The sequence below is a fragment of the Neopsephotus bourkii genome, unplaced genomic scaffold (assembly GCF_033783945.1).
Source record: "Neopsephotus bourkii isolate Nb327-2 ecotype Australia unplaced genomic scaffold, CSIRO-AGI_Nbou_v1 NB_1373, whole genome shotgun sequence".
Taxonomy (NCBI): Eukaryota; Metazoa; Chordata; class Aves; order Psittaciformes; family Psittacidae; genus Neopsephotus; species Neopsephotus bourkii.
The window spans coordinates 1,510,206-1,523,250 of NW_026901852.1; the positions used below are offsets into that span (position 1 = coordinate 1,510,206).

Here is a 13,045-nt window from a genome sequence, read left to right on the forward strand (position 1 = left end):
CCTGTAAGAATGATACTGCAGTCTGCTGCATGCAAAGTTGTATTTTAAAGCTCAGTTTAACCCTTTGGTCAAATGAACCTTCCTCTACAGACTGCAATGTCTGTGTTCACACATCATAGATATTATGAAGCTTGTTCTAGCTCTCAAGAAATGGTAGAGCACTTCAGGTTCACTAAGCACACCACAGACAATATTTGGTTCTCAGTATAAGCTAGGGAATTGTATTATCTCTGCATAAACAGTAGGAGAGAAGCTAAATAACTTGTCTAAGGCTGCATAGCTATCTATTTCAGAATGGTTTAGATCCTCTTTAGAAGCAGTTTTTCTTGTTCAGTAGATCTTCCCAGTTCTTTTACAAGTTACAAGCTTTCCATCTTATATAAAAATGAGATGAAGATTGTTTAAATGCTATCTTTCAGGAAAAACTAAAGGAAACAATTCGTCAACTGCTGGTTGACAAGTCGTCTGCCAAATACAGAGGGGAAGTAGTTTCTAACCCTCATGTCTTCATCCCACATGCTCCAAAACTCTATCTGGGCAAGGTTTCTTACCTTTCAACTTGAAAACTGAGCTAAGAGTCTGAGGAAGAACTCAAGAGACATGTTGTAATAAAACATATTTTTTAATGAAAGACCCAACTTCAGCAACTCATCAGTGCCAGTGAAAAATTGCCATTGTCAATGCCTCTACATTATTAATGTCTCTTTCTGACAAGCACTGTGTCACTGGGATTTGTTTATGCTGAGCAATGGCCAGTACCAGTCCCCAGCTGAAATGGCTTTTTTTTTCCTCCAGAGACCTAGGGCTCACAAACATGCAGATCTGCTGTGCCAGCAAAGAAGCTTCTGTAAAGATATAAATCTAGGTAAACCAACCACTAACTTCACTCAGACCTGCGAGCTCCACTGATATGAGTAGTAAGCTGTGGCTTTTAGAGACTAAATTTGAGTGGTAATCTACTGCCCTACTACTTCTGGCAATGATTTACTGCATTTGGGGAAGTCTGGCAGCCTAGGTTGTTGATATTTTGGAAATACTGGACAGTTGTTGTGTGTTGTAGGTTTGACACCAGAAAAATTGAACCTGTTGCTGTTGGGCCTGCCAGCTTTGGTAGCATTGTAAACTGTACATTTGCAATGTAGGTGTATGTTTTAGCCTTACAGGGAAATGGCTGTCATCTGCAGAGAAGGTGCTTAGGAGTATTTGTGTATGTAGGGGAGAGATAGTAGCACTTACATTTAGGGGAATTTGCCACACCAGAACCAGTGAAAAAAGCCTGTGAGCTGGAAGACTTATGTTCAATTACTGGGCATGAAGATACTTCATTAGCATATTAAAAGTTGAGAGAGTGGAGCAGACTGTGAAGAGTTTCAAAATAAACAAGATTTGAAAAAAAGAAAGTACTCATTAACCTAGTATGATATTAAAGAATCGGTATATTTTTTCTTTCCAATTATAAAATTAAAAAGTTACTAAGAAAATTAACAAAAGGACCATTTTGAGAAACACTGAATATATCCAACCTTCATCTCAACTACATGTCACATCTTTTAAATGATTACAAAAACCTGTTAGAGTAACTCAAATGCAAACCACATTGCTGCTCATTTCAGATAGGCCCACACAAATTGGCAATGTGGGTCTGCATTAACAGGAGTGAGAAATAGAACTTAAAACCTCCTGAAAGCTCTGAAGAACCTGGAACAAGGTATCACTAAGCTGCTGGTAAATATTATAGCAGATTCTTTCACAATCCTATTACAAAACTCAAATTTGAGTTTTCAATAGAGTTGAAATTTTATTTATTATTAAAAACCATATTATTCAGTATATTTAGACCTAGTATGTAAATAGCTCTATAATGAGTTAAGACCCTCAATGTTGTTGTGTGTGTCTTTTTTATTCAAAGCTTTTTAGCTGAGGTTTTCCTCTCTCTAAGCTGTCTGGAGTTACACTCATTCATTGAAAGCACTACCATGTATAGGTAGCGTATACCTATAAGCCTTCTGCCTAGTGTATACATATATCTCATACCTATAAGCCGCTATTAATTCATCTTGAACTTCTTTATGTAGCTTAACTAAAGTTATTGTGACATACTACATGAGTATCCAGACGTATTTTTATATAAATGATTTTATTATTTACTGCCTGTACAATATATCCCTTTTGGTTTCCTAAGGTTAGAAACCCTAACGTAGCAGCAACATACTAGCTTATGATAATTTGCATTTAGTTGACTTCTTTTTAATTATTTTTAGGGTTTTGTTGGATTTAATTTTATGCATCCTAGTTCAGTCCATAAAATTAAAACATTAATAACTGTCTCTGAGTGTTTAACCACATGAACTCTTTTTTAAAATGAAGCTGTTATTAAGCCAAGTTATTTGCATACTGCATGACATGCTACTGTGAAAGAGAGAAAGGCTCATTCACATGTGATAGTGCTCATCCTATTATGCCTGAGACTCGTGTCAGTGCTTGATTTGCAAATTCTATTTTTACTAGGTTACAGCTCAGCTTTGTAATCTTTTTGTGGGCTGAAACTTGACAAAGAGTAACACCACTCCAGAGTCCATTTGAGCACCAAATTTCAAATACATTTCCATAACTTTCTGAGCATGCATGACACATCGGGCTTTGTTCTTGTCAGCTCTTGCAAGCTAAGAAAGGTTGGGCAAACCCAGGCACCAGAAGACTAATACTGGCAATTCAAGAAGCATAGTTTTTTTTCTATTTGGTAATGAGTTGATACTGCCTCGATGTACTGCTATACCTGATGCTTCTGGATGTAGAAATATCTGTGTATTACCTATCATTGATGATAACTCAAGATGGTTGTTTTTTCTAAGGTAACACTGTGGCAGAAACCTTATGTGCGTGCTTAAATAAATTGTATACAAGTAAAATACATATTTGTGTGCATACATTGACCTATAATGCATAATTTCAGTTAGTTAAATTCAGATCAGTATGGATTAAGGTTTTATTTAAAGTACTATGTTCATATAAAAACTCAGTTATTACTCCAGAAACCACATGATCAGAAAATAAAATTTATAACCTCAAAAATCTTGTACTTTTCACCAATCATCTTTTTATCAACTTTTAATCAAGTTCATTGAACAAGAAAGTCACAAAATGTAGGACTCCAAAAACTGCATAACTATTCATCTGTTCTTTGTATCTATACAAGATGCATTACAAATATGAACAGACAGAAATACTATTTTCAGGAGAACAAAATCTATGGAAAAGTTTTCAGTTTTTGTAGGAAAATTATTTAATTATAAATCTATATTTGAGCATGGAATTATGATAGAGTTTTCAACAGTAATGGAGAGCTAATAGAAAAGTATGAAGCTTGTGCCCAAATATATTACAGGGTATGTCTCGTACTCTCAGGTTTTACAGGTCTAATCAACAGTTGAAATCTGTTGAAATAATGATTCCATCTTTAAGATTAAATCTGATAATCCCAGTTATAATTTAAACAGTAATGTCTATCCTTATTCAGAAACCATGTCAGTTTTTAAGGAAGTGACTCTGAAGTGACTCTCGGGTATATTTCACCTTAGTCCTTGAAGAATCATAAGTAATAGTGAATAACCATTTTCTGTACATCATGTCCATATAATTTATTTAAAACCCATTTATTATACTATCCGCACACCCCCCCCCCTTCCCCTGCCACCTTGTCCTGAGCCATGCTTTGTGCAATTTCACCTCCTATGAAAATGATTTCTTATCTTTGCTTATTCTTGTTACCCTTTTCTGGACTTCCCATTTTGTCACACATGCACTGTGCTCAATGTTCAAGAAATGGGTACCTCTTGAGTGTATCTGGGTTGAGGCAAAGTGACGTAACTATGTCTTCCATCTTCTTTATTTCTTTCTTATTCATATCCCTTTTCAAGTTACTCAGGAAGGTATGGCACAGTAAAGAAATAAAAAATCATCCATCTCTGATACTTCTGGGACTTTCTGGTAACTTGAGCTCACCAGAACTTTTTTCTTGTCTTTGAGTTGGTTATTAATTCATGAATTGGTCTTTGCTTTGTTAATTTAATTAAGCCAAGAGATTTAGGGAGGCATCATATGAAAACAATTTTTGAATATCCTAATTCCTAAAAACAGCCTGGTCACCTTCATTCCACTCTCCAACTGTGATTTCAGGGAAAGCTAATAAGATTTCACAGATGTGCCTCCTTTCTTTCAAAAGCAATGTTGACTGTACATCCATTGTATCATTCTTGTCTGTATGTCTTATAGCTGTCTGTATGTTTTCTTCCAGTTTATCCACTAGATAAATCGGATTTTCTGGTCTGTTGCTATTCAATAGACTCTCTTCCCTCTCACCATAAAAAAGAGTCACAGTGCATTTATAGTTCTCTGTTCTTCTGGTCCTGAGGGCACAAAAAATTTAATAGGTCAAGGAAAATTCTATTAGCTTTGTGCATATACTATGCAGAATGGTAAACAATTACTACTCTCAAACTTTTGGCATTGATGCTTAAATTTAAAACAATCTTTCAGATTCATTCTAACTAAAAACTCATATAGCAACTTCCCTAAAATAGTGGCTACCAAATAATTCTTTCTCCTTTTTCTGTTTCTATCTTTATTCACCTTGCTTTCCAAGAGTGCTCCTTTCACTTCTTTACCATTTGTGGACCTATCAATTCTGTAAAGGTCAATGTATTTGGGAAAGAAGTTTTATTTGTAGGGCTAGGGGTTGTTTTCCTTTTAGTAAGTTTTTCATCGTCTTGTTAAAGAATTGCCATGTTAAAGTTTTAACTTCCTGGTATGCCCTTTATTGTTTCTTTCAGTTGGACATGTCTTATAAAATTATCTTTTATTTCTAGTATCTTTCTTTATTCTCCTGTTAAAGATGCAAGCCTTGCTTCTACATCCTTTCCTCTCTTCTGCCCACTTCTCCTGTTGCCATTTTTGTGTAGTGTATGCATCTATTATGTATATTCACCGTCACATCTTTAAATGATTGAGCTGCTGCAACTACTGCAGCCTTTTGGGTAGGTATTTCAAATAGCTGCTTCATTTCCCTCTCTACAGTGAAACAGAGAAATGAATTTTTGTGTAGTGGATTCTTTCCTTACCTAAAGCGATTTTAAATGTAAGCACCTTCTGGTTATTTCTAAAGAGAAGTAATGTTTTCCTACATGCTGCTTAGGTGTTCTCCTTCAGCCTGTTGCTCTGAGAAGCTATCCTTCAAAGTGTAGCAAATTTAGCAATGATCAGAGTCTCTTGCTATCAGTTTAGGTTCTGCTCTTGTGATTTCTACTCACTACACTCATTACTACCATCCTAGTAGGGTGTCGAGTAACTGTATATATTGTATTATAGCTGCTACACTCCTCTAAGTTACCTCTTGATCTTTAGACTCATACAAGCACTGGTTCTTGTTGGTACAGTTCGAGTTATTGCATGCTTTCTTCGTTTCTTCATCTTTCAGAACCACTTCTTGGACTTCACTTAAGTATTTCTAAGTGCTTTACTCCACAATATTAAGTGATTCCATAGATAACTTATTTTTCATCAACTCTGTACATGCCCAGTGTAGCAACAGCCTTATTTAAACCAGTCTTTTCAGTTCATTCCTGTTGTTTCTGGATTCTGATATTCATATAGAAGCACATGTCTATTTATCTTTGTTCTTTTTTTCATTTCATTGTAGCTGTTGTTCCGTGTTTCCCACAAGAAACTTAACTGATTTCTGTCCTGTCTTTTGTCACTGTGAATAATACTGAATTGTTAAATTAATGTACCCCTGGAGAATGAAACACTTGATGACTTTCAAGCAGTTTTTACTTTATTTCGATTCAGAGGTTTCCTAATTTGACATGCCAGAAGCCTTACTCCATTTTAGCCTAGTGAAGCAATTCTTCTCTCCATAGGTTCTCTGTTTTTAATCCTGCCATTTTCTCAACTAGGAGCCAATGTTTTTCTCCTCTTGGAGATCTTCTAGAGAAATGGTGCAGTACTTCATGGAAATCCCGGTCTTAGTTTGCACTTGACAGGTTTGAGTTGGGTTGGGTTAGGTTTTTTTAACAAACGTAAGCTCCACTTCCAGATGAGAACTTGAATGATGCAGCTATCTGTAAGAAAGGAACTCTTTCTCCAATCAGCTGTTTATGAAAACACAAATAATTTCTCTTTTCCTGAAATGATCATCAAAATGAGCGCATTACTGCAAAAGTTATGTCTCTATCAGAATATCCTAATTTGCTGAAGAACTACTTACAACAAAAATTCCTGATAAGCCACAGAGGTATTACCACATCCTCAGGTATTAATGTAAGAATAGACAAAACAAAGTCACAGAAAAATCTTGTAAGTTTGATGATCTTTATGTCTAAGTAAGAGTGATTCCTCTAGCTGAACAAGGTTATCTGAGTCTGCCTGTTCAGAAGTAGTTTTAAATATTCATCTGGCAAATATTGCAAATAGCAGGAATTCTTCAAATCCAACAAAGATGGCATATGCTGCTACTTTATAGATTATCTTTTTTCTTCCCTGTTGATCACATCTCCTCTAGAAAGAGTTTTATTTCTAAAATGATTTCAAATGCTTCAAGAATTATTATTTTAAAAGAAAGAAAAACAAACAACAAACCATTGAGTGTTTTCATCAACCAGGGACAAAATAGTCAGAAAGCCCTGTAGGGTTTGATTTTGCATCTAAGTATACTTTTACAAAGCCTTAACAGTGGTTTCCGTGAAACTTGCAGACAGGCTACAAAACTGAAGGACTCCATATGGAAGTAAAGTCTTTTTTGTCCTTGAACACCACCTGGTCTTAATGTCTGACTATTTAACATAACCTGATTAACCACGCTGCTGTTTTGACATTGCCAAATTAGAAACCTGCAGACCCACAGATCTCAGTAGTTCATAATAGAGGCCTCCAAAATACAAGAACAGGATGATACTAGAGTCCCCAGAGGTACAAACACAAATCACAAAACCCCATTACTAATAGCTGCAACAAAGGGTGGTATCTTTTTTGCAGCATAAGTGGAAATTGCAAAGAACTGGGTAGCAACCCATTGATGCTGATTAATGTCAGCAGCAGAGACATCTTTGGGATGCAGTTGGGAGGGGAGAGGGAGCAGAAGGGAAAGAAGAGGAAAGGGGAAAGTAGGTTGAAGTTATAATTTGCAACTGTAAGGCTCGTTTCTAAAATCTGCAATGTATTTCTGAAACTCTGCTGAAGGTTTAAGTTTTGCCATAAGGCATTTGGAGCTGCTGGTGGCAACACACAGAGGTTCAGACAGTACATTGTTTTGCAGTAGGAATATGCAACGTAGCAAGCAGAATCCTGTTGGATTTCTGGCTTTAGTATTCATTGAACCAAAGAAGTATGGAAGTCAGAGGGACTCCATGGAAAGAGGGGTGAACCTATATTTTTTGATCTGCAGAATCAGAAAATGTGCTGGCATAAATTTCTGGAATAAAAACTTTCAAAATTTTTATAATGTTTTTATTAATAAATCTGTATACATTGAAAAGTCAATTACCTTACTAGAAAATAAGCATAGTTGTTCCTGCCTCAGTTTTCAAACTGTTCTTGTTTTGCACCTCTCTAGTCTTACACTGAAGGATCTAAAAAGCAAGTTCTTTCAGAAATGCAATTATCTACTTAAAAGGAAGTATTGTTAAGACAGTACTGAAAGCTTTCCAAAATCCTTGCTGTACTTTTATTTTTAGAATTAAGGAAGAAAGAATTAAGTATCTTTAGGGTTCAGGCAACAGTTTAGTGGCAGAGAGGATATGATTTTGGTCTCTGATAGCTAGCTATTGCCTTCCTGAGTAACAGTGCATGAACGAACACCAAAAAGTAATTGTATCATATCTGATGTTATTTATTGTACTATAAATCTGAGCCCAGGTAACCAGACTGCACTTAGCCTATACCACTTACAGCAAAGAAACCCATTCTTTCGAACCAGCTTTAACATCTTTAAAAACTAGTCGCAGTATGAACTCCATCATCTAATGTGTTTGATGCTTTGCAAACTGAATGGACTAAATTGCACATGATCAGTTACCACGGCTTCTACTAATGAGCAGTAACTTGCTATAGTGTGGTAACTCACCCACTTCCAGCATATGCTTACATGCTAAGAAAATATTCAGAACTACCCTGAGCCTTTTCTAGCTAAGTCTTCCAGACTGCCGCCCATCTGCTGCTACCAAAAATATGAACTCACTAATACATTTGATTAAATGGATTCTGCTGCCACCATTTCATTTAAGTTTTGGTAAAAACAACAGATAGCAGCTTTGTACTTCTGTAACACTCCAGATGGTGATAATTCTTCTCTAAGCATCCTAGGACTGCAGGTAGAAGTATGTTGACAAAACACATCATTGAAATGTTAACACTGCTTGACATTCAAAGTTAAAACAATTATTTTTACCTGGTTTTAGTATTTATTACTGCCATACACTCTTTGTTGTTTGGAAGGTAGTCGGCATTGTCTTATATCTAGAGATGAGGCTATCAGTACTTTTTTCTCTACTGTCATTGATACATGAACACCTAAAGATGTTCAATGAAATTTAAGGTTACTTTGATGAAATGTGAACCCTATTCCCTTCAATTCCCTCTGCCATAAGCAATTGGACAATAAGTCACAAATTCTGCTCCAGAAGGTACTTACAGAATAGTTTTGGTCTTGCATACCATGTCAGTGCCTTGATCTACATTGGATAATTGCCTGTAGCATGCTGACCTGATGAGTTATTCCAGGTTTGATGGTTCCTATGAACAGTATAGCATGAATGCAGCATCGCATGTAAGAAGAAATTTTAATAATTCCTTTATATTCACATTTAAACTTTAAATATTCAGTTCTTTAGCTCTTCTTAAAGGAAGTCTTATGCATTGTATATCTAAACTTTACATATGTAGAATCAAAGAATGCTTTGGGTTGGAGAGGACCTTAAGATCACCTAGTTCCAGTCTCCCTGCCAAGGGAAGGGATACCTTTCACTAGATGTGGATATGGAGATAAATATTTAATATATTTATATATGTACATATAGCTATATATATGTATACATATATAAATGTATCTTTCTAGATAAAGTATATCTGTGTACACATAAAGAAAGTATTTTATCCATACTGTTACACTCCTCTAGAGAATGAGAAAGAATGCATGTGATGGCTGATGGAGGCAAGACTCCTGCTGGAAGTTGGGGTTAGCCACTTACTATCTTGGATAAATATTCTCCTCATCATACTAATGATAATTTAGTAAAAATCAGAGAAGAAATGAATGCCAGGAGCAGAAAAGAGGTGGAATAACAGTCTGCTTGGGGAACATAAGTATTTAGTAGGTAATACCTTTCAAGTTGAACTTTAAATAGATCACCTGAGAAAATGGCACACTGGACCTGGCTACAGCTGGTAATCTTGCTTTTCTCTCAGCACTGAGAACCTAAAATGCCTGCAGAAATCTACTATGATAAAACATATGGGAAGCTTTACATGGAAAAGCTTGTGCTGGTGGTGATGTGATGGGGTAAAAAAGGAGTTATTTTTTGAGTATCACAAGAAATTCACAATTACTCAGAATTTACTTAGCAGACTTTGGGTGCATCATGTAAGCCATTAAACATGTAAAAATTAATCCCACTTCTGGATTACCATAAATACATTTTTTAATTCCATATAGGAAAGGATAAAATTAATGCAAACCAAGTACTATTAATACAGTGAATTAACACAAAGTATGTTTATTCCTTTTTTTTTTTTGCTCTGTATTATCATTTCTTTTTAACCTTTTATTAGCTTTTTTCCCCACAAATTGCTTCTGCCTATTTGTCTGTTATTCATGCAGCCACGTCAGTTTTGATATGAGCTGATAAGTACAACTGATAGCATCTTTATAATATTTTCACTTGTTCAGAATTTGAAGAGGCAATGTTAGAGACAAATCCTTTGCAAAACATCTTCACGCTATGGATATGAAGACTGTGTCTGGGGTGAAAAAAACCCAACAAAACAAACCAAAAACCAAAGCAAGAGCAGTCTGGTATAGTACAAGATTTTTGTGCTTGGGAAAGAAAAATTAGTATGTTGAAGAAACAAAGGCAGTTGGCAGGGGTTAAGGATAACAACTGGTATTCTTTCATCCTGGGCTGGTGTTTAGATGTGAGGAACACATGAGGCTGAAAAGAAGAAAGGCTGAATTGGTACACAATAAGATTTGGGAGGTTTTGGTCAAAAGTTTTAAGAACAAGTTGGCCTGCACTGTTCCTAAGATGTAACAGGACAAGGCACTGAATGATTCTGGGACAGGGGAGAATAAAGTTGTCAGTAAAAACACAGACACACCAGTCAGGGCAGAATTGTGAAAACAAAGACGAGTTGAATAGTGCAGACAGAGCAAGTAAAAAGTAAAAACGTTTTTTCTTCCTTCTTGCTCATTAAACCTAATAACAGAATCTCTTTTTCAAGGAAGAATGACTTCAGACGGTTGGAACAGACAATTGTTCAGGTACTTTAGATGTGAGAAAGCAGGAAAACTCTGCAATGGCAAGGGGGGTCTAAAGCAAGGTTTTTTATAGAACTTTATGGTCAGAGAGTTGGAACTAAAGAAAGGATAAAGGAAAGAGAAATTTACAGAAAATGTTAATATTAAAGGAAAACTTAAGCAAGTGTGGAATGGATAATTGTCACCACCTAGATGATAGTAGTTTTTTATTCCTTTTATAGTTACTGTGAAAATTGTACTCTATTAAGGGTGAACCCTCCAATCTAGGGAAGAGAGAAATAGTGCTCTTAGGATCAAATCACAGCCTTTGGTTTGCTGCGCTAATGGATCCTTGGCTGTGGCTGTCTGGAATCTACTGGCAAGTTCAAAAGCTGAACTGTTTTGCTGGATGGTCTGTTTTTGGTCAATCTTGGCTAAATCATTACAGCTCTGATGATCTGAATTTGTAGGATTACAACTTTTACCTTACTTAATAATTCCTGAAATGTTCTTAAATGAAAACTGATAGTTGGAACCCTATGCCTTATTTTTTATTTTTTTTTTTAATTCAGCTGTTTCTCTTCCTAACATGAAGATATAGGGAAGGTCTGCGTGCTTTTAAAAGTGGATCAATCTACCAGCTTCATCTAATGTCAGATTTATCAGATAAGAGCAAATTCACCTCTGATGTTCGTGAACAATGATAACTGTCGCAGACTTTTCCCCCCATCAAAAGGCAGCCAAATGAAACTGTAAACCTGAGGTAGTTGTTGGACTTTGTATACTCCAAGCAGAATCTGGATGTAAATTTGCTGAGTGAAAGGCTTCAGTGAGATTGCTACTCTAAAGTATTGAGGAAGCTTCCCTGGACTTGCATTTCTTCAGGGTGTTTAAGAAGAACAATACAACAGAAGTTTAGAAAATCAAACATAGTGCATAAACTAGCCAACACAGATGAGAATCAAAAACTCCTGTGAATACCCAAACCCCTGCACATATGTAGAAACAGATGATTAGAGTGTTGTATCTGTCTTATCTTTCAGCTGGAAGTGGTTTAATGTACAGCTGAACTGTCTCTTGAGTAAATCTCTTTTATATGCCAGGTTTTAGTGTTCCCCTGATTTTACAGGATGGTCTCTTAATGCATTTAAACTCTCTGGTTAGTTAATAAGAACAATGAGAAACTGCTTACTGTTCCATTCTTTTACCTTTGTTGTTACATCAGAATGTTCCCCATATAGGACATTCAAATGATCTTCTCTAATCATCACTATTATGAATTCATGCCTCATTATTAGCTAGAAACTAAATTTTTTCTAATAGTTAGTTCAACAATTTATGACACTAGCGCATCACATGAATACTATAAAAAGTAGTGTGTAGGACAAATATGAAGTGAATAGACGTGATTTTCCTTAGAAGAAATACTGCAGTTTCTTGCTTAAAATGGACTGATTTGGGGAGCTGAACAGTAGAGTTCAAAGATGGGTATGAAAAATACCACAAGACGGGTTTTAAACACTTGGTGTTTTGTACAGCAATTTTCTCATTAGAAGATATTAAACAAGCAATTTGTTACAGAAACTATTTCAAAAAGACAAAATTGATAAACATACCTTTCTATAAGCAATGATGATGAGGAGGAAAAATCTAGCACAGTTTACTCATTAGGAGTGGTTTGTAAGTTCAGTGTTTTTACAGGATGCTAATTTGAATAAAATTAATTCAGTAAAGTGCCAGATAAAATCAAGTTGTCAAACAAAAATACTCTTTGGACAGAGGAAAATCATATCAATTTCAACAGTTACGTTTGGAATTCCTATTTGAGAACATCTGGAATGTAAAGTTAAAAACCTGTTTTACAGCACAACATTTAACCTAATGTGTTTGATTTCTTCCCAGTTCCCAGTAATTTCGCTGCAAATACATGTTCTTATAAAAGCAGATTAAATTTGACTACTTTTCCCCTGTATATCTACCTATTAACTATTTATGGAAAGCTCTCAATAAGAAAATTATACTGTTCCTTCTAAGTCATTTAAAAAACCTCAGCTCAAACAAATAGATATTGTATTTCTGTTTATAAGCCCACAGCAAAGTATTTAACTACATTTAACTATATTGACTGCCTTTAACTGTAAATGAAGTTGGTACTTTATACTACCAGATATTAAAGCCTGAATATTAAAGATGGTATTTTCAAGGGTAAAAACAATGCAAAAAATAGAATAGTTGTGTGTAGTAAATCTTTTATACAACAAAACATGAATTCTGCAACTCAGTTAAACTATATAATGTTATAGCTGTTGTAATAATGTTTTACTGCACTGAGTTGTATGGGGAAAATTGTTATACATTATTTGTTTTTTGACCAACAGGCTTATAAATACCAAACAGTATTATTCGAGGAAATGAAAATACTGTATTAGGAGTTACCTGATTAATTCACCATTTAGAGAAGTTTGGTTCAATGTACTGCAAAGTTAAAATGTGCAATACTGTAAAGCTTGAACATGAACACCATCTGTCCCTACATGGCCT

The 13,045-nt window shown here is 35.4% G+C and overlaps 1 long non-coding RNA gene across 2 annotated transcripts in view; it reads left to right on the top strand.

Annotated features, from left to right (window-relative positions):
- The window catches only part of LOC133219734 (uncharacterized), a 192,541-nt gene that overhangs the window by 131,200 nt on the left and 48,296 nt on the right, over positions 1–13,045 (top strand). For both annotated transcript variants that reach the window (XR_009727498.1, XR_009727500.1), the window contains exon 2: positions 5,952–6,038. This is a non-coding gene — a long non-coding RNA (uncharacterized LOC133219734). The remainder of the gene's footprint in view (positions 1–5,951; positions 6,039–13,045) is intronic.